Genomic DNA, 22,660 nt, shown 5'->3' on the forward strand with positions numbered 1-22,660 from the left:
AAGAATTCTAAACTTTTGAGCAGCTATTGAGTAAAAAAAAATCATAAATTTGGTAAACAATTTGAAAATCATACTATTACTTACATCCTGTATTTATGGAATAAAGTTAAAGCAATGCTCAAGGAACAAATAATAGCCCTAAAACTTGTGTTAGTGACTCAGAAATAATGATATTAGCGAATCATTAGAATAGGTATGATTAATTATTTTTGAAAAATAATAGATTGTTGGTTACTAGTGGCTCAAACCTGTATCCTTACCTACTAAGGACACTGAGATCTGAGGATTGAGGTTCAAAGCCAGCCAAAGTAGGGAAGTGGCTGAGACTTTTACCTGAAATTAAGTCCCCAAAAGCTGGAATTAGAACTGTGGCTCAAGTGGTAGAGGACTAGCCTTGAACAAAACTCTTCAGAGAAATGCCTTTGTCCTGAGGTCAAGCCCCAGAACCAGCACACACACAATAATAATAATAAGATAAAAATAATCATTATTTCTATAGATGGAACAAAGGCAATTCATAACATTTATCATCTACTTTTAAAGATACTTCTTAATAAAAGAGGAACAGTGTTCACTTAAAATTGTGAGTTAAATCCTGTGTGCTACACACACATGCACTATGAGGTTCAGAGACAGAATCTTAATTAACAGGGAAGCAATAGGAACATTCTCATAAATAAAAGGCTAGATAAAATGGTTCCATTGCCATTAATGTTTCATGTTTTATGGTAGAGATAGCAATAGAAATTAGGAAAAGAGAGGTACATAATATTTATTTGGATGTTCTGATTTTTTGGAGGGGTATTTTTTGTTGGTTGTCTTATGTTGTTTAGTTTTATGAGACAAATTCTCTCTTTGTAGCTCACTTTGGCTTTAAACCCATAGTTCTGTTTTAACCTTCTTCCTGAATACTGAGATTACAGGTGTGTATCAAGCCTAGGGAGAGGCACAATGTACTTAAAAGATGGAGGGAAAATCATTATGTACATACACACAAAAATTATTTTATAAGGAAACATGGACCATTGATAAGAGACTATTACACATTGAAAAGAAGTTTGTATAAGAGCTATATAGAGCATTCACTTACAGAAAACACTTGCTTTTATATACATGCAAACAAGATGAAAATATTCTCATTTACAAAGGCAACAACATGGGTCATTCTAAAAGAATTCCAAAGAAACACATGTAAGACCAACGTGAATAAAATTTCAAATGCTAACGATTGACTCAGAAGTAGTACAAAAGTAAATACAAACATTTTCCCATGGACTTAGAAAATCCAGCATCACACACTGCAGCTTTCCTTTAATCAATACCCTTAGCATAGTTTCATCTTTTCAAGAAGCAATCAAAGTTTCTAGGTAAAAGAAAAAAAATTAACTATTAGTGTTTGTATAGAAAAAAATAATCCACTAATTTTTTAATAAAAGGAAGCATATCCAAAATAGTTTTTTATCAACTATTAAATATTATAAAGCTGCAATAACATGCCCAGGAATAATAGCTTTTCTGGCACTTGTCTTAGAAGAGAATAGGCTAGTTTTGATTCCAAGTAAGATGAAATGACTTGTATGAATCTCTGGAACCTGGAATCAATGACACCGATCCTTTGGATTGCTGTGGGCCTACAGTGACTGCTTAGTTTGTTGGAGTAGAAAGTTCACAGGGCCTATAATTATTGAGCTGCTGGGTGGTTTACTCTGAGCTGTTATTTACTCTGAGCAAGCCCCATGTCAGGCACTAAGAGATAAAATGTGGGGCATATAATTAGTCACCTATCCCACAAAACTAATGTACTTTTCTGCTTTGTATTTTTTATAAAGATAGAAAAGCTGATTTTATCCTTTTCCAACCTCTTTTGTAAACGTGGCACTGACCCATGGTAGAAGATTATTGTTCACAAATCATTCTTATTCACTTATTAGTTTTACTGAATACAAACTATACAAGTTAGTCTAATTGTGCTCGAGCACACGCACATGCACCAAAACCATGGAGTACTGAATTCAAAAAATGGTATGGAGTGGATACTGTGCCCTAGAAGGTAATAGCATGTATAAGATTGCTTCTTTTAGGTTCTGACAGATGGACTCTGGTGTTTCAGTCGAGTTTAGAATTCAGTTCACTGAATTTTCAGTAGGGAAAGAATGACATCAATCTACCCTTACCTTTCATGTCCCTAAGCGCAAAAGCATAACTGAGTAGTTTTCAACTGGCTTCCCTTCACATGTGACCCAAGGCTCCAACTAAGAGGCTACAGTTGTTTTAAGTCACAGGGCATAAGAGGATCTGCCCCCAAGGGTACAGGAACAATCACTAACACATGTGAGCAAGGCCAACTCCAGATCTCTCCATGCAAAAGTCATCACCATCCTTGGTCATGTTGATTAATCATTCTTCTATCAACTTGAAGGCAGGAGCCAAGAACACCAAGATGGCTAAGGTAGGCACCACATTCATCACTGGACAACTGGTGGAGGCTGACATAATATACACAGATCTGATTCCAGACAGAGATAACTCTCCTATGCAAGGCTCACAGCCGTGCTGTTTTCCAGACACCCAATGCCTAAGAGACAGGTTGACCTTTTCAAGTGTAGTTAATCAAGATACATGTTCACTTCACCAAGAAAGAAAAATGAATAAAAATAATAAAGAACATCCTGCTTAGAAGTTCAACACAGGAAGTTCCTGCCTCACCTGAACATATACTGTTTTCAGATGTCTAGTGAAAGAGGAAACAGCAAGACACTACTCTGTATCTCTAGTTCAAGATTTCATTCACTGACTTGCTAAAGCACATATCAAATAAGATCACCTATTTGAAGATGCTTTGAAAAATACTACAGGTATTATGTTGATATATTCATGTTATAATTCCTAGTCTAAATCAGTTATGGTATTATGCCCTGGTTTTAAAATGCTCAAAGGCTCTCAACAGTCTATGGAATTATCCTAATTCTTTATCCTTGAGAGAGAATAACTAATCCCTATCTCACAACTCTCTATAAAAAGGTGACAGTACTTCAGGTCTTCATTCAAAAGAAGAGAAAACATAACTTTTCAGGCACACTCACTGTCCTTCTTTGGTAAAATGACCCATGTTGATAAACATAACCATAAAGTGATGGCATCCAAAAGACCAATTGACAATGGTTCTCCAGAAAAGCCTATCTAAAAAGGGAGCCCCTTTTCCTATCTGGCTCTTCAAGTGGAAATTTGGAAGCACAAAGGGTAAGAATTCCAGCCCCTATGTTTCCTGCCCTATCTCTCAGTACTCTTCCAGGGATTAAAAAATTAAAAGCTTACCTTTAAGTACTTGTACAAAGGGGTTTCAATTCAGCATATCAGTTTATGAGTATAATGCCTTAATCCTTCCACCAGTCTCCTCCACTTCCACCCACCTCCTCAAGTTCCACTTTCAATAGGTCAATATTATGACGTTATCCTCCCTAGTTTTCTCTCCATTCTCTGCTCCCACCTCCGACCTGCTCTGTTTGATAGAATGGCCTTCCCACCATGATAGACTATAAAAGACAGAAGCATGACTTAAATTGCTTCTCAACACCAGCTACCATGGCTAAATGGCCTGAAAAACAGGTCTTCAAAATAGCCATTGCCGTAAAAACACTAGCAGCAGTGCTGCTGGGCTGAAGGCACCAGAATTTGAATAATACTTTGAGTGATTATGAGAAATTGATCTCTATTTTGAAAAAATAAGAATATATACAATACAATATTACACTGGAAAGTACAGCAATCCAGTGAATTAGAGCCAAAAGAAAGGAGGAGCTGAATTCCTTTCAATATTGAATTAAACTATCATCCACATTTTCCTAAAATATCTGTAGATCACCTTCCTAGACTTCAGGCAAGCAACAGAAAAGCGTCATAGGTAAGGATGTGAGCTCTCTGAATATTCCTGTGTCTCGTACTATTTAAGGGAATCTTCAATAAAGCATAGCTCTATGTGAGAAATGTAAGTGATCATTTTCTCCACTCTACCCTAGACCCAGTCAGCCAAAAAGTAGAGACTTATTAAGGTACATATCATGAAAAGATGGGAAGAATGCTCAAGTCACAAGAGGAGTCTGACACTGTACAAGGAAAAGGAGAATAGAAGTCAAATTGAGTTTTAAGAGTCTCTGGCTACAGCAAAGGTCCAAGAGCACTTTATCCAGTCCTTTCCGGTCTTTGCAGTCAAAGCTGTCCATTGGAGGAGTCCCATATCCTAAAATATGTAGGAGTAGCCTACAGGACAGTTGCTTGAGGATCATCACAGTGACAGATGCAGAGGGGTAGTAGCTACAGCCATAATTATATTCCTGAGTCTCCATCTTGTGCTACAGAGATCTGATCATTTATTTTCATACCAACATAATCCACAAACCTGAGGCAGCATCCATAATTAAAATCAATGTAGATATCAGCTCTGACTAGTTTAGACAGTCAGGAAATGATAGGAAGGCATCTTGCAGGATGTATTGGTAAGTTTGGAAAGAGGGTGGGGCAGTTGGGCATCAGCTTGTACCCCAGGAGAAGTCTGATGAAGGTGTTGTTGCTGTTGCTGCCACTAAACCCTAGATTCCTTCCTCCTCTTCCACTCTACCATGGGTACCACTACTAACCACAACTAGAGGCTGAACATTGCTGCTTCCATGGCCACTGCCAAGTAAAGCTCAACTTCATGTTCTTTTGAATCACTTGATTTCCACAAAAGGAGCATCTGCTTGGTCAAACACTAATGAGATATCCTATCCCCTAGGAGCAAATTTAGTAAATAAAACACAAACTAAACTCATAAGAATTTCAGATAATATATCCCATGTAATAGACACGCTTATATCAAAAATATTTATTTCTTATCTGGAATACAAATACAAATTCTTATTTGTAATACAAATACAACTACAATTGTAATCTTTTATTTTATGTGGAAATCATACTCCCAGTGAACAACCAAAAGAGTTCTTTTTTCTTTTTTTTTTAATCGGTCATGGGGCTTGAACTCTGGGCCTGAACACTGTCCTTGAACTCTTCAGTTCAAGGCAAGTACCACTTAAGCCTCAGTACTAGTTTGAGTTTTCTGTTGGATAGTTGGAGATAAGAGTCTCATGGACTTTCCTGCCTGGGGTGGTTTTGAACTGTGATCCTCAGATCTCTGCCTCCTGAGTAGCTAGGATTACAAGCATGAGCCACTGGTGCCTGACCAGAAAGAGTTCTTCCTTGTCTTTTCATGTATGGTCTGTGATCCCCCAAGGATCATGAAATGAATTCTACAAATATAGAAAAGAGATTATGATGTTGTGTGATCAATGGCAGGAAGGTGTCAGATAGCCAGGTCTGTTCTTGCTTCCTATGGAAGCTTGGTTATTACAGATGTGTTAGATACTTCATGTATGTTTTAAATAAGCAAGGGTGGGCTAGCACAGGGGAAAATGGGACACAAATACAAAAGACTATGTTTTCCTGTGCCAAGTGTGTTGGATTATGGGGTTGTTTTAACAAATTTCACAGAGAGTGAGTGCTTTGGCCAGGAACTCTGACAAAGCAAAGTTTCAATGAATATTGGTGGGTCCATAATGCTTCAGTAGTTCAGCAGCAGCAGGAGGACTTTAAGACAACCTAGGTTGGCTACCTATATTAGATAGCTGTGTCCAGTAGACTTTGGGAAATCTCTGCCTGCGCTTTCTAGGTAACTCTAATGTCTTTCATGCTAGAAAAAGCCAAAAGCCCCTATGAAACTAGACCCAAGTAAAGGGGAGGCATTTTTCTCATTCATAAATACAGTCTCCCCAGATAACCAAAACCATGTGTGACAAGCTCATGTATCTTTGTTCTCAGCAGGGTGTCAGACACTGTCTGGCCTTGGAATGTGCTTTCTCCAAGCAACCAGTACCAGGTGGGAGAAAGGGCCACCCCTAGGATCTCACAGGCATTACCATCTCCCCAGGGCAATCAGATCACTTCATCTCTGTCTTTTACCTATCACCCCCCCCCCAAGCAAATGTTTCCAAAGAGAAAAAAATGGTATTTCCATAAAGCCTCACCTTCTTCAGTGACATCTCATCTAGATGTTTTCCAAAAGGGGTGGAATCCCTGGGGAAACCCTTTTTCAGGACCCTTTTGGTGTGCTAGATTGGAAAAGCAAGTGTTTTCTAGAAGTCTCACTGTTACAAAATTGCCTTAGATTATTTCATCTCATAATTTTCTCCATCACCAACACATACATTCAGATATGCATTATACTTTCCATGATGTGGTAGCTTACTTTTTTAAATATGGACAAACAAGATAAAGTGAGATTGCTACCTTTAATGTCTCCTTCCTTATCTATCAGAAATATAAGTATAAAGTTTTTTAATATATATATTTATTGAAAAGATACTATACAAAGGGGTTACAGTTACATGAGTAATGTAATGAGTACATTTCCTATTGAGCATTGTTACCTACTCCTTGGTTTTTCCCCTACCATCCCTTCCCTCCCTACCTCCCCAATTTCTTCCCCTGCCCACCCCACCCCCTGCCAGCTGTAAAGTTTGTTTTCAACATAGTGTCTTGTACATCTCATTGTTACAATGGGTCATCCTATATCCTTATTTCAGCATTTTGTTATTTCCTTCCCCCCCCCCCGCCCCAAATTAGAAAAATGTATATACAAGATGCAGGACACCAGAATCAAATAGAGTGAAAACAAGTATATAGTTTTACATGCAATTCATTTCAACTAAACTAGGACTTATTGAAGACAATGGAATTCCCAAGGGGGAAAAAAATGTCTCTTGGAGAATAAAACCCGGCTGAAAAGATAATGCATATTCTTTCTCCTTGTTTTCTTTTCTTCCAACCATTGTTTATAAAATGTTCATCTTGAATGAACTGAATATTTAAGATAGAATAACATTCTCATGGGCATGTTTTTTGTGAGTATAGACTAAGTGGTGAGGGATGTATTTGAAGGTCATCTCCAAAATGAAATCATAACTTCACTGATAATATTTATGATGCTCTTTGTTAGAAAAATGAATAATGGCTCCCAGAAAAGCATTTAGTACTGGCATTTTATAAAGCACACAAGGCCAAGGAATGTAGGTCTAATTTCATAGTAAAGGTAAGGCCAAGTGATTTAAGGTGGGTGGAGCCTAGCATGGACCAGGTATGTACTGTGAACTTACACATTTTGTCTCAGTCTCTACAGTAATATTCATTTCTGTCCTCATTTGGTAAGCTAAGAGACTGAGATTTTAAGTCCTTTGTCTACTGTTTTAGGGCTATTCAATAATAGTAGAACTTCTACTCGAATTCAGAACTGACTCCACATCCTTTTTATGTTCATCAAACCACAGTACCTCTGCCAGCAATAATGAGGGAGTGATAAAGTTCTTGAACAGATAAGTAACACAATGGATCCTTTGGCCTCATTTTCTTCTGTTCACCCAAGTCCTTATCATTCTGTTCCACAGGTTTTGTGTGTGTGTGTGGGGGGGGGTTGTTTCTCAAACCCATTCCCATTTCAGCAACTCACAGGACCTATAAGTCTAGTTAATTCTCTCCTATGCTTGAGGTCTGATAATTTGCTCAAAAGTGAGCTTTTAGGACAAACTTTATCATATCATATTCTCTACCACAATGCCTAACACTCTGTTGGCCCTATATTTTCCCTCTTTATACCATTAGCACTACATGGCATTATATTCCATTTTCTAATTTTCAGTAACTGGTTATCTGTTAACTTCACAACTGAAATATTTTTTCTAAGTAAATTAGGGAATGTATCAGGCAGGATCTCAGGAGATAACCTCCAGTGTTGATAGTTTCACTAAAACAGCTTTTTAAAAAAAAAATTATCAGTACTAGAGCTTGATCACAGATCCTGGCTGATAGTCTTTAGCTTTTCTGTTCAAGGCTGGTACTCTACCACTTGAGACATAGCTCCACTTTCAGATTTTGGGGGAGTTAATTGTAGATAAGAGTCTCACAGACTTTCCTGCCCAGACAGGCTTTGAACCAGAATCAGATCTTTGGATCTCAGTCTTCTGAATAGCTACAATTAGAAGTATAAGCCACTGAGGTCCACCTTCACTGAAACGACTATTAAGAAACATTTTATAAAGGTAGATAGGTTTAAGGAAAACAATGAGGAACGTTAAGGCTTCTAGAAATAAACAAAAAACAAAAACAGAAGCCATTAGTATCATCAAGCCTTAGAATAAGAGGTAAACAAAGAAGATGCTATTGAAATAAACAAATGCTAGAACCTGGGGCTGGGGTTCGGAGGGTTAGCCAATAACAGCTCTGGTTGTGGAAGAAACTAATCTTAGAGCAGAGAGGATGCTCAGGTAAAAAACCTGAACCTCTCGCCACTCTACCTCCTGTTGTCTGAGCTGCCTCCCCTCGACCAAAACCAATTGGAATGCAGCCAGCAAAACTGTACAGACATTTTCTGTGCACAGGAGTTCACCTCTCAAGCACAGAGCAGGGAAGAGAAGGTGAGGGACAGGTCTGAGAGTGGAAGTAAACAGAGGCTAACTAGAGACAAGGACTTCATTTGTTTTGCTCACCTCATTTTTCCCCTCATCTAGAACATTGCTTCCCCTACTTTGGATCTTGATGATTCATAACTCAATAAATATGTGGGAATGAATAAAATATACCCTTATAAAGAGAAGAACATGAGAATTACATTTAGAGCAACCAGGAGCTGCATAAGTCTAAATCAATGAATTCTGCTAGTCAGACATCAGCCAAGAGCCTAGAATGGAAAATAAGGCCTAAGAGTGGTTTGAAAGAGAGACTGGATTTCTGTTTGTTCCATGTTAAACACTTTTTAAAAAGTCTAAAGGTCACATTAATTTGACAACGCAGATCATCTCCACAAATGTTAGGGAATGCCTTTTGCATGTAATATACACTAATATCTACTCATTCAAGTATCTCAGCTGATAGAAGGAGAAGCTGAGGTTAAATGTTCATGCTTTCTCATCTCTTAGTTGTGGATTGTCAAGGTACAAGTAATAGAAACCCACTTATTGATGGGCCAGATAACAAAATGGAAACTATAAGGACACAAGGCTTTTAATAGGAACATTAGGAAATAGAGAAGTAGCACTATAATGCACTATAATTACTCTGTCCATCTTTCTAGAGCTAACGTTCATGAAGTCATTTAGCAAACATTTAGAATTTCTGCTGTAGATCAGGCACTGGGATAGATACAAGGTAAACACAAGTCTTATCTAGAGTTTCTCTTTTCACATGCAAATATGCTTATGCTCTCTAGCTCTCTCTCTCTCTCTCTCTCTCTCTCTCACACACACACACACACACACACACACACACACACACACACAAACACACACACACACACACCCCACTTTGTCTCTCCCATTGCTTTTGCCTGATTTTGCCCACAGGGTGCTGCTGTCTCTTTTAATGTCTTATACTATATTGCTCTTAGAAATCTCCAGAAATTTAAGGTTTCTGAGAAGTTGTGTATGTGTGTATGTGTTTCTATGTGTGTGTGTCTGCGTGTGTGTGTATTGTAATGCTGAAATTAAAGTGAGAGCATTGCATATATTAGGCAATTACTTTACCACTGAGCTAATATACAGGTTATCCAATGTAGCCTAGACTGGCTTCAAACTCATAATCCTCTGCTTCAATTTCCCAAGTGCTACAATTATGAGTTGTGACCATGCTTGCATCTGAGTTTTGATTCTACATTACAAGAAGAAAAAAGACAAGGAGCTGATTAGATGGCTATTTTGTCCAATCAAACTAGTGAGAAGGCCAATGGTCAGAATCACTTGATTTCCTACACACTAAGCAATGATGATAGTAGCATATGCTATGAAGAGGACCATAAGCAGCTTCTTTAAGAGATTGGAAGGAGGAGGCTTTTCAAGCATCTCTTCTCCCTTTCCATACATTCTTCCTATGTTATGTCCATCCATTTGTACAATCAATAGAAAATATACAAGGACAGAATTTGGAAGAGAAATTGGGAGAAAATGCAGGTAGAAATAGCATCTGGCTCTGTTTATGAATGCCATGGGTAGAATACACACACTTGGGAAATTTACCTTTCCAGTTGGTTTGTAAAATGATCAAGAATAACTCACTGGATGACACATTTACCTCCAGAATCTACTCCATGAAGTTGCCACTGACAATAACTAGAACAAAAAATGGCAAAGGAAAAGGGAGAGCATTGGTTTAATCTAATTTTAACTAAATGATCAACCACAGTGAATGCAGGCAGATCAAACAGAAATTCTTAACATCAATCCATACTAATGAAAACATCTATATTGTAACTAAAGCTACCATAAAATATAGAGCCAAACAAGGTAATATGATTCAATATAAACAACCAGTAAAAAACAGTTTAGAATCTGAGTCATGAAATACTCAGTGGATTACCAATTCTTGTGAGTGGTGATAGTAAGTCAAAAAGTTTAAACTATTTACTATGATTTAATTCATTTAAGCTTTGCCTTAGAAAAACTGGATAAGATTGTCTTTAAAATCTGGGAGCCTGGAGCTACAAACAATTGTACCAATTTACAATTGTTAGTCTGTTTGAGCTGCTGCAAAAATCACTACAAACTGAAAAGATTACCACAGGTATTTATTGATCCTATTCTGGAATTTTGGAAGTCCAAGAACAAAATAAATGTTCAGAACTTGACCCCAAGAAGCTGATGAACAAAACCAGGACAGATTTTTAAACTTGCTACAAGAAATCTGTTGTTGTTATTGTTATTATTATTATTACTATTACTACTATTATGTGGTTGTACAAATAGGTTACAATTCCATATGTGGTGTTATGAATATATTGCATCTTGGTTAATACACCTTCCAATTTGGTCAGGATTGATTCAGGTATCTGAATTAAGCTAAACTTGAATAGGCTTGACAAATTGAGTGTTTAAGCTGAAAGCAGTGATTCCAACCGCAGTCAAGTTTACTGGCCTACCCCCACCTCCAGGCAATATTTAACTGGAGTTACTTTTGGTTGTCATAGCTATCAGGAAGGGTTACAGCCTAGTAAGTGCAGGCCAATGCAGTTGCTAAAGGTCCTAAAAATCACAGTCCACGCTCCAAAGTTAGACTTTAATTATCTGGTCAAACTTTTCAGTAATGCTGAAGGTGAGAAACTTTGAATTAGAGGTGGGCAAGAGAACCTAGAGAATACATCAGAAAACAACTGATTCTACAGCATCACACATCAGCTAAGCAGCAGGCACTGTGCTGAGACATTTCCATAGCTTAAAGTCCATCTCATTTTACAGAAGATAATAGCAAGGCTCAGAGGTTAAATCACTCTTCAGGACTGAGCGTTAGTAAATGATAATGCCAACATTAGATTAAGTCTGACTCCCAATACTTGTTCTCCTGCACCAAAGGGTGAGCAGCCCCCTGGTGAGAAAGAAGAAAACCTGGGGAACAATTCAAAAGAGGTGTAGAGAGATTAAACCTCCCCCTACTCTTTACAGCCAGATACAGGTACAAGTAATGAAAGGCAATTACATAATCATACCAGTCTAAACCAAAGAGGAATACCAGAAATAAAACTATGAGAAGATGAAAACTATAGCAGATATGAAGACAGATAAGACATACTGGAAGAAAGGTATTAGAAATACAACCCAGCAACCTCAACCTATTAAGATTCTCTGTGTACCAGGTAGTAGGCAAACAGTGTATTACCATTGGTGAGCAAATACACACAGTCCGTCCCTCTCTCCTGCGGTTTACAGTCTGATGGGCTATGTCACAACAATCCTGTAATAGGCACATTTGTGTGTTTGTATACATAGATTTAGTGTCAATTAGATTTAGTGGCAGTTTGGAGAATCAAGAGGCTATTATGCAACCTCCAGTTTCTGTGTTTGCTTAAATTATGCATCTCCTCTCAGCCTCTTTACCATGCTTCCTTGAAGGGTAACAGCATAATGACGATAATGATCCTCTTTCTTGTGTTCAAAAAGATTGCTCAGCAGCCTCTGTCTGATGAGGTTTATGGAGTTGAGGAAAAAAGAAAAAAAAATATAAGCACTGAAGTTGGAGTGGCACATTAGAGGAAATTATCGGGGTGGATTAAGGCTCTTCACAAACAGGAGAGCTCTTTCTGGAGTGACCTAGTTGAAATGATTTTAAATATGTCATAGTTGACACTCTCATGATATTATCATCTTTACTTTTTTCTTGTTGTTTCCATCCTTCTATTCCCTTCCTACAGGAAGATTCATAAATTCAGCTTACAACAAGTTAAGTAGACAAATTTGAGACCATTTAGGGAGGGATCTGACAAATCCCTGAATCAGGTGAATTCTATCTTCATTGTCAATTCATATCAAATTCCTGCTGGCCACAGTAAATTCTCAGTTATATTTGCTGAATGAATGGATTCTCCTTCCCTTAGGAAGCCCTCTTGTCTTTCAAATTACCCAGCATACTTTCATTCTCTGGTGGTTTTAGGGGTTACATTAAGTCTCTCCTATGAATCATTCATTCATGTATTTACAGAGTATTTACTGTGCATCGAACATTACTACTACACATTTCATGATGGAGGTATTATCATAGCACAGTGATCAACACCATCTAGGATATGATGTGTACTCTGCAATGAAAATATTTATTTTCTAAACATGTAATATATTTGGGAATGAAATTCTTCCTGATAAGAGCAACAGACACAGAACACAGAATTGATTTTACCAAAGAACACATTCCACCCTACTTTCTCCAGTCCCATCCCCAAGAAAAACTCCTGATTGCGGGACAGAACAGAAATTAATGCCATTCGGAAAGTCAATACTAATGCCATCAGATGGCAACTGAGAGGCTATCTGAGCTGCTTTTCTTAAATTAATAAGGGGAAATAGTTCAGCATTTTCTAGGTATGAATAAAACACAGCTCAAAAGAAATATCAAGCAGACAGGCTTTTGTTTTGTTCTGTTTGTCAGTCATGGGGCTTGAATTCAGGGCCTGGACACTGTTCCTGAGCTCTTTTGCTCAAGGTCAGTGCTCTACCACTTTAAGCCACAGTGTTACTTTTGGTTTTCTGATGGTTAAATGGAGATAAGAGTCTCACAGACTTCCCAGCCCAGGCTGGCTCTGAATCATGATTCTCAGGTCTCAGGCTTCTGAGTCGCAATAATTACAGGCATTAGCCACTGGTGCCAGGCATGCAGTTTTTAAAGTGAATTTTTCCTTAGTTTCTCTAATCGTACATGTAACAGTACTATGACATCTGTGCAACCATCTAGATATATAATGATAAGAGCTGGAGGTCTATATTCTATACAGTCTTTTCACAATAAAAACTTATTTATTAACTTCAGTAAGCAAGATGAAAAATAATGTATTAAATAATTCCATTTTGCATGCAGGCATAGATTTTCACAAACACACACTAATTGTTATTCTATCAGTATATTATATCTGTTTTAACTCTATAATATTTATCTCTTTTTTTTTTTGGTCGGTCATGGAGCTTGAACTCTAGGCCTGGATGCCATCTCTCAGCTCTTCAGCTCAAGGCTAGAGATCTACCACTTGAGCCACTGTACCACTTCTGGTTTTCTGAGTGGTTTGTTGGAGATAAGAGTCTCACTGACTTTCCTGCCCAGGCTGGCTTTGAACTGCAATCCTCAGATCTCAGCCTCATGATCAGCTAGGATTACAGGTGTGAGCCACTGGCTCCCGGTTTTATCTCTCGTTTTTATGTTTGAAATTATTTCTTCCTCTATCTACCTCTTCCCCTCACTACTAGAATGTCAGTCTCAAGAAAATAAGACCTAGTATTTTTCGTTCACAACTACATCAAGAGTGCATCAATACTTTCTGATACAAAGTAGTGGCCTAGAAACAGTGTACTAAAAAATAATTAGTGATTTGTGAATGCACAGAAAGAATGTTTGAAGAAGTACAGAGTATGTTTGAAGGGTACAGAGTATGGTAGATCCATAGAGATTGGCTTTATCTTTGGTAAAGATAGATGAAGTAACTTTATCTTTTTAGTAGTCTTTTAGATTTCACAAATTTTCTATAACAAGCTTGAATTATTTACAAAACTAAAAGATAAGAAATACAGTTTTATAAAGTGATCAATGTATATGTTAAGTAGAGATTGATGATAGACAAAAAGAAGAATGAAATTCATCCAATACCATTTGTAAAAGGATGGGAGTGAATGGAATGTAACAGAGGGAATTAACTTATTCCAACGTATACTGTACACACTATGCATTTATCACAATAACAAGTCCTTGTGCCATTTTTATGTTGATAAAATATTGAGAAATCTGATCATCTTTGATCAAATTTGGTAGTAGAGTTAATTTAACTAATTTAATTCTGTAGTAGAATGAAAGCCCTACACTATGAAGAGAACAACTCCTAACCAAACAGTGTGGGTTAAGAATTTTCAGTGTACAAACCAGAAATGAGAGAGAATAAGAAGGAAGAACCAGACTAATTTCCATCATTACTCTGCTCTGAATATTTGTATATGCTTCAAATTCATCTATTACAAAGTTAAAAACAAGTTGGGGGTTATTAAGTTATCATTAAGAGTGGAGTCCTCATGAAAGCAATTATTACCTTTATCAAAGGTAAGGGCACAAATAAACCCTATAAATTGTTTCAAGGAGTACAAGTAAGCATAGTCACTATGAAAAACATTATTTAGATCCCTCAGAAAACTAAAATTATAATTATCATATAATCTAGCTATACTATTCCTGGATATATTGCTCAAATTCGTATATGATAGAGGTAACTACAGACCCACATTTACTATAGCACAATTCACAACAGCCAGTTATGTCACTAGCTAGGTGCCCAATAACCTAGATAATGAAAAGGTACTGTTTAGGCATCACAGAGTATTAGTCAACCAGAAAGAGGAACAGAACTATGTCATTCGTAGGAAAATGGATCGAACTAGAGATCAACTCAATGTGAAATCTGTGGAGCAAACAAGTCAGACTCGGAAAGACATGAATTGCATTTTCCCACCATATGTAGATCTAGGTGGGTGGGGGGTAGGGGAGGGACATGAAAATACAAGAGGATTAACAGGGAAGAAGGGGAATGGAGAGAAGAGGATATGGGAAATCAGAGGCGAGTGTGAGCCATGCATATTAGATGCATACATGGAAAGTCACAATAAAATCTATTATTTTGTACAATAAACATATGCTAAGAACACAACAAATAAAACATGCAAAAACCAGAGGCCCCAAAGAGCCTCCATCCTCCTTTCTCCATAAAAGGACACAGGTAGACGGTACCGTCTACAAACCAGGAGTTCTCTCTTTATCAGATATGGAATCTGAGGCACCTTGATCTCACATTTCCAGCCTCCACTATGAGAAATACACTTCTGTTAGAAATAAAGTCTCACTTCAACATATTTTTGATTATTTTATTATTTTTGAAATTCCTTTCTTAAACACACCTTCCGGGGAAGGTGTGAATTGCTATGGAGAAGCTTCTAGTGATAGAATGTGGTCAAGATATATAGAAACCTCTCTTTTTAAATGCTTTACTTTTATCTAAGTAGAACATCACACATACATTCAGATGTACATATGTAGTGCATTAGATACACAAAAGATATATAAAACACCTTTCCTGTCCCCAGGGGAAAACTTAACTCTGCTGAGTTAGACAGAGAAGTAGATGAGAAGTTATTTCCAAGGTGCCAATATCTGAACAATTTGTTTGTGGAACAAAGGAAAGTTACAGAGTATTTTATTGCAATTCAATATCTGAAGAACGTACAGGAGTTTTATTAAATAAGTTGAGAGTTGAGCATGGTGGCACACGCCTGCAATCTCACCAATCAGGAGACTGAAGCAGGAGAATCTCAAGTTCAAGAGCAACCTAGGCTTCATAGAAAGACCCTGTCAGAAGAAGCAGAAGAGGAAATTCAGAGGGAGTTGTAGGGAGTTGTAGGGAATTATAGTTGTAGTTCTGGAAAAATAAAGTCTTGTTTATAGCAGCAGCTAATATTCTTGGCGCTGCGGATAAACAAATACGTGTTTAGCAGAGGTAGAAATGTGTCAGGAAGAAATAGTTGGAATACAGCATCCTACTTCCTGAAGCTAGGCTTATATTACATTTTACATGATCAACTAATGTAAAAATACAGAGCAAAAACTAATAATTACCTTTGTTGTCTAGTAGCTTTAAAATTAATATTTTAGTGTTGTACAGAACTTCGGTCCATAACAAATAAGATAAATATGTAGGTTCAGCTATGGAGGAATGAAGTTTGCTTTTCCTCAAACCAAATTACATGGATAGATGGACACATTGCTAACAAGATAAAAACTATTAATTGATGGACAACATCTTGCCGAGATCCCAACTTTTATGTTTTTCACATGATACACTTGCAATTCTACAAACTCAAACACATTATTTGAGGCTCTTGCTTCCTTTCAAATTTGTTGCAACATTTATTAAGAAATCGTCAAAGATTTCTCCAACAAAATCTATCATTTCTTTCTTACTTTCACTTGATTCTTTTTTTATTTTGTTTGTTTTTCTCTTATCATTGTGTGTACGTGTGTGTGTGTGTGTGTGTGTGAGAGAGAGAGAGAGAGAGAGAGAGAGAGAGAGAGAGAAAGAGAGAGAGAGAGAGAGTTTACATGAATACCTAAAGTCTGAGATTTAACCTCTTCTTCATTCAAGGCTGGTGCTCTATCACTTCAACCACAGCTTCTGGAAACTTTTCTGGCTAACTACAGACAAAAATCACACAAACTTTTCTGCCTGGGATGTATTTGAACTGAGATCCTTAGATGTCAGCCTCTGAGTATCTAGGATTACAGTTATGAACCACCAATGCCTGGCTATATGTTTTTTTTTCTAACAACACGTAATTTAGAAGAGGAAAATTTCTGGTTGATATGTCCTTTTCCTATCATACTATCAGGACCTGAAGTCAGAGATCACTGTGGCAATATCAACTTTGTAATTTTAAAGTTTTGTATGGGATAATGGTGGGTGGAGCTTAGAAACAATTTTTTTTTGTTTTGTTTTTGTTTGTAAGTAGTGCAGCTTAAATTTGGGATATGGACCCTGTCCCTGAGCTACTTTTGCTCAAGCGTAATGCTATACCACTTTGAGCCACAGCATTAATTCTGATTTTCTAGTGGTTAATAAGATAAGAGTCCCATGGACTTTCCTGCATGGACTGGCTTTGAACCAAGATCCTCAGATCTCAGTCTTCTGAGTAGCACAGGTGTGAGCCACCAGAGTCTGGCTAAGAAATTCTTGCAGAACTATAGTCAATCATCAGACAGGCTGTTTAAAGAACAACTATACGAGTATAAGTGATCATTTGTGCACACATGCTGAATATGATATTCTTTTTTTTTAAATTGTATTTTATTTTATTTGAGAACATACTGTACAGAGGGGCTACAATTACATGGGCAGGATAATGCATACATTTCTTACCAAGCATTGCAGCCTCCTCCTTTGTTTACCCTTCACTTCCCTTCCCCGCCTCCCCCCTCCCCCACCCAATTTTACCCCCCTCCCCCCACCCAATTATACCCCCCTCCCCCCCCCCACACCGACATTGTAAAGCTGGTTTTGACATGACATTTTGTACTTCTCATTGTTGCAACAGGTCCACCTGAATCCTTAAACCACTTGTTTGTCCCCATCTCCTCCACATGTTATACTGACATCAAATATAGTGAAAGCGGGGGTTACACTGTGGGGGAGGGACATACAAAGCAACAAAGAAATAATCTTATAAATGCGTTAGAAACACATGCATGAAAGAAACGAAAACATTAAAATACATATTTAAGGGTTCATTTTCCTAACATCACATTATCTGACCTTTTCCGCTTGACTCATACCTATACTAGATATTGCAAATAAGGGAAACCATGGGATGATATTCTTATATTCAAAATTTAAATATCCTACACCATTTTGTCTTAAGTCTAATAATTATCATTCTTTATACATGCTGTGATTTGAATTTGGTACCCAAAAACCATCAGCTTCATATACTGTCAACTTAATTTCCTGTGTAATATGAGGCCCAATGGAAGGTTTTGTTTTGTTTTGTTTTGTTTCTGTCCTGAGGCTTGAAATTGGGGTTTGGGCACTGTCCCTGATCTTCTTTTGCTCAAGGCTAGCACTTTACCATTGGAGCCACAGTCCCACTTCTGGCTTTTTCTGAGTAGTTTATTAGATGCAAAAGTCTCATGGACTTTCCTGATCTGGCTGCTTTGAACCATGATCCTCAGATCTGAGCCTCTTTAGGAGCTAGGGTAACAGGTGTGAGTCACTGTGCCAAGCCAATGGGAGGTTTAGTCATGAACATGCCACCTCATAGATGAACCACTGTCAATTTCATAAAAGGGCTTGAACGTATCATCCCTGTCTAATCTGTTTCTGTCAATCTGTCTCTCTCCTCTATCCCCATTTCCTTCTTCCTTCCCTCTCTTGGTCTTCAGCCATGGGATAAGGTAGTGAAAAGGTTCTCATCTGGTGCTAACCTTTGGTCTTGGATTTTCCAGCTTCCAGGAACATGAGGTAATACATGTCTGTTCATTATGAATTACACAGTCTCAAGGGTTCTGTGATATTAGCACAAAAAGGACTGGCAGCCCATGCACCTAAACTCACAAAATATGCACACCTATTTCAGAGTTCCATTCTCAGCAAATGATATAACCCCCCACATAGTTACTCAAACAAGGAATCAAAGATCATAGAAAGTGGACAGCAACAATCATTGTCATGACACAACTTTTTAAATTCTCATTCTGATAATCATGCTATGAATTCTGTTTGGAAGAGATAGCTGAGCCAACTCTCATCCCAGCTGCCTCGGAATAATAGTCTCAAGAAAAGCACATATGACTTGTCCATTGTATTTGCTACAATGATCAATACTGAAGAAGGACAGGTAGGCAAGTTATACAGTCAATGTCAATAAGGCATAGATCAATGACAAAATTTAGTCCACTGGAGGAGAACATGATATTAAATTTTGGAATAATGTTACCCTGAGCTTATTCGTACCATCCACACTGAAGCTAATAATGGATCCAATCTAGAAGAAACCGTGGAAATATTGTGCCTAAGAAATTTGAGATCTAAATGAGATAATATTTGGAAATCCAGTTGTTTGGATAAAAAATTCTGTTTAAGCCCTTATGGAGAGAGTGTTCTATTATTTGCACCAAGAAGTTACAACATGATCATGGATTCTTCTTTTCTTCCAATCAATAGCTGTCTGATTGGTTGTATCCAATAAATGTCCCCTATATCTGTCAATTTATTGGCGAAATAAATGCCATCATTGCCTGTCGAATTTTTTTAAAGTTATATTTTTTATTGTGAAAATACTGTACAGAGGGGTTACAATTACATGGGCAAGGTAATGAGTGCATTTCTTATCAAGCATTGCAGCCTCCTCCTTTGTTTCTCCTTCCCATCCCTTCCCATCCTCCCCCATCCCCTCACCAAAGTTGTAAAGTTCGTTTTCGACATATCGACTTGTACATCTCATTGTTGCAATGGTTCCACCTGTATCCCTATTTAAACGATTTGTGTTTCCCCTTCCCCTCCACAAATTACACCAACATCAAATACAATGAAAGCAGGGGTTATACTGTGGGGGAGGGACATACAAAGCAACAAAGAAATAATCTTATAAATGTGTTAGAAACAATCTCATGAAAGAAACAAAAACATTTGAATACAAATCTTAGGGTTCATTTCCCTAACATCAAAAATATGGAACGCTTCACGAATTTGCATGTCATCCTTGCGCAGGGGCCATGCTAATCTTTTCTATCTATCGTTCCGATTTTAGTATATGTGGTGCCAAAGCGAACACTGCCCGTCGAATTTTTGCTATAACCTTCTTCCCTGATCTCTCTGGTCTCTAAGCCAGTCCTCGTGCTATCGCCAAGATTTTTCTAAAAATGCACTAATATGATTGGAACTACTATCCTGAAGCCACCCCCACACTTCTACACTCTTCCAGTTGAGAGCACTGTGTCCATCTCTCCTAGCCACTATATTTGGCCATAAACAACAGTTGAGTGGCTTTTAGTTCAACCTTTTTTCTTCCCCAGTCTTGTCCTTTTGCCACTTAAGTTTCTACACTGTCTTCCAAGTGACCTTTCTAAAATGCATTATAAGATCATATAGCTGCCTGTTTTATTTTCTCCATATCTCCTCATAATGAGTAGGGTAAGATCAACACTATGACACACTGTCTCGACTTCCTTCCCTCCCTTTATTGCTAACTATACTCTTCTCCTGCACCTTTCTTTATAGTCATACTGAAATATAATTAATCTCTACAAATACTGTGACCTGTCTCATCTTCTTTATCTAGACAATTTCCTTGCCTTGGAATTCCTTTTCTTGAAATATTCTCTTTACCTTTTTGAATTGCAATAGCATCTCTCATTTCTTCTTAATATTCTGTTTAGCCAGGTGCCAATGGCTTATGCCTCTAATCCTATCTACTAGACTTCTGAAGACCGTGGGTCAAAGGCAGCCCAGCCAGGAAAGATCATGAGATTCTTATCTCCAATGAAACACCAAAAAAAACCCTTGAAATGGAGCTCTAGCCCTAAACAAAAGAAAATCTCAATCTCAGGAGTAGCACCCAGGCCCTGAGTTCAAACTCCAGAACAAAATACAAAAAAAGAAAAAGAAAAAGAAAAGAAAAATAAATCTACCTCTATTCAGATAATAATATAACTGGAAGCCTTTCTCTGCATTTCATTCAACTTGGATGTGGCATAATAACTGTATGCATAGCACCTACTAGTGAGTTCTAATTGTTACCTTAACTTGTCTCTTTTCCTATACACATAGGAAATCTCAAGATGACAGGAACTATATCTTATTCCCAGTATCAGATCCCCAGCATCTGACACAGGGCCTGGCACAGAATCAATGCCTAATAAGTATCTGTTGACTGCACAATAAGTGTCTAGTAACTTGAGAAAATATTCTATCTGGAAGTTGATAAATATTTTCTCCTAAAGATGGGAGTCAACCTTGGCTGCTGCCTCCCTGAGAGCTGAGAACAGGTCCCACTGCAGCAGAGGGAAAAAATAAGCAGGAACAGATGATGTGGCATATGCAGCTACTTGCTCTTTTCCTGTAGCAACCATTCAATTTCACTTTCAGGTAGGCCCCAGACTGTAGTGCCATCTATTCCATGGCCTCCTCGGGGAGTCCAGAGAAAAGACACCTTGGCACAGAGTGAATGGACTGTGTTCTGATAAGGAAGGGAGGAAAGGGGATTTTCCACTACACTGGCAGCCCAGCCAGACTGCCAAGTGGCTGTGTTTGCTAGGTGATGGAGAGGAGAAGGAAGACTAGCAGACTAGCCACAGTGGTGCAATGCAGCTTCCAGAGAGAGAGTGGCAGGCTTTCCCTGGCTACATACTACAAGCAGAAAGGAAGGGAAGGACTAAGGGGCGTGTCCTTTAAAGAAATAAACATTCCAGAATTAACCAATATAAGTCTCTCCATGTAAATCTGTGTGAAGATTACCATTTTCTGAGCACATACACCCTGAATATATTGCCTCAATTAACCTTCTAATAGCAATCTTTCTCCTTCTCCTTGGACTGACTAACCACATCTCCATTAGGACTAAGTACTGATCATATTGCCACAAAGTGCTTGGCATGCATTTTGTTACTTAACTATGGAAACAAGACTTGAGCTTGACTTTCTTCTCCAATTGGGCTGAAGGGTAAAGAACCATGTTATGATCTTCTTTATGTGTTTTCAATATATTCTTGGCCTTAATCTCAGGGCTGTTGATTAAGGTATCAGGAGTCACACCACAAATAATGCATAAATTAAGTTTGGTTGTTCAGTCATGGGAAGTCTTTCTATAAAAGAATATATTAAATAGACACAGGAAAAGCTCTCTATAGGAATCAACATCTCTTGAGCCAAGAATGCCAAAGTACTAATGGCAGATGATTGCTTTATTCTCAATCAAATAGCATATGATAGACTGGGTAAGGTATTAGGGAACATTAGCTTCAGCCTCTCCATGGATCCTACACCATTTGCTATCTATCTGTGTCATCTTTACATAGTTCATAATTTGCAAGCTATCCCCAGAGTCTTTAGGGTTAGGGTTAAGTATGGCTGTAACTAGTTCCTATGTACTTGAAATAGGATTGACATGAAAGTTATTTAAGTTGTAGTGAGGTATCTTATGTTTCAGAGAAAGATAAAGAATGTGGCCTCTGTTCATCTGGCAAGTACAAGTGAGATCAACTCCCTTATGATGTGACAACAGGTTTATAATATCTACAGCTCGGGGCTGGGAAGGTGGCTCAGTGGTAGAGTGCTTGCCTAGCATGCATGGGGCCCTGGGTTTGATTTCTCAGTACCACATAAACAAATATAAGAAGTATCTACAGCTCCTATCATGGATAAAGAAAAATAATTACAAAGTTTTGGAGGTTCAAGAGCAATCAAAATATAGGTATTCACATACAGAGATTATAGTCTACAATGTTTGCTCAGCAAACAGGTTAGTTGATCAGAAAATGGGAGAGCAGGAAGAGAAGAAAACACATCAAAGTAAAAGGCACTTGAGCT

General features: G+C 37.9%; 1 non-coding gene across 1 annotated transcript; it reads right to left on the reverse strand.

The window, feature by feature from the left end:
• Window positions 1-19,798: 19,798 nt before the first annotated feature.
• On the reverse strand, window positions 19,799-19,907 carry LOC138834236 (U6 spliceosomal RNA). Its single transcript, XR_011374013.1, has one exon. It is a non-coding gene; the product is annotated as a U6 spliceosomal RNA (small nuclear RNA).
• Window positions 19,908-22,660: the final 2,753 nt, after the last annotated feature.

The sequence above is a fragment of the Dipodomys merriami genome, unplaced genomic scaffold (genome assembly GCF_024711535.1).
Source record: "Dipodomys merriami isolate MVZ:Mamm:240054 unplaced genomic scaffold, mDipMer1.0.p SCAF_21, whole genome shotgun sequence".
Taxonomy (NCBI): domain Eukaryota; kingdom Metazoa; phylum Chordata; class Mammalia; order Rodentia; family Heteromyidae; genus Dipodomys; species Dipodomys merriami.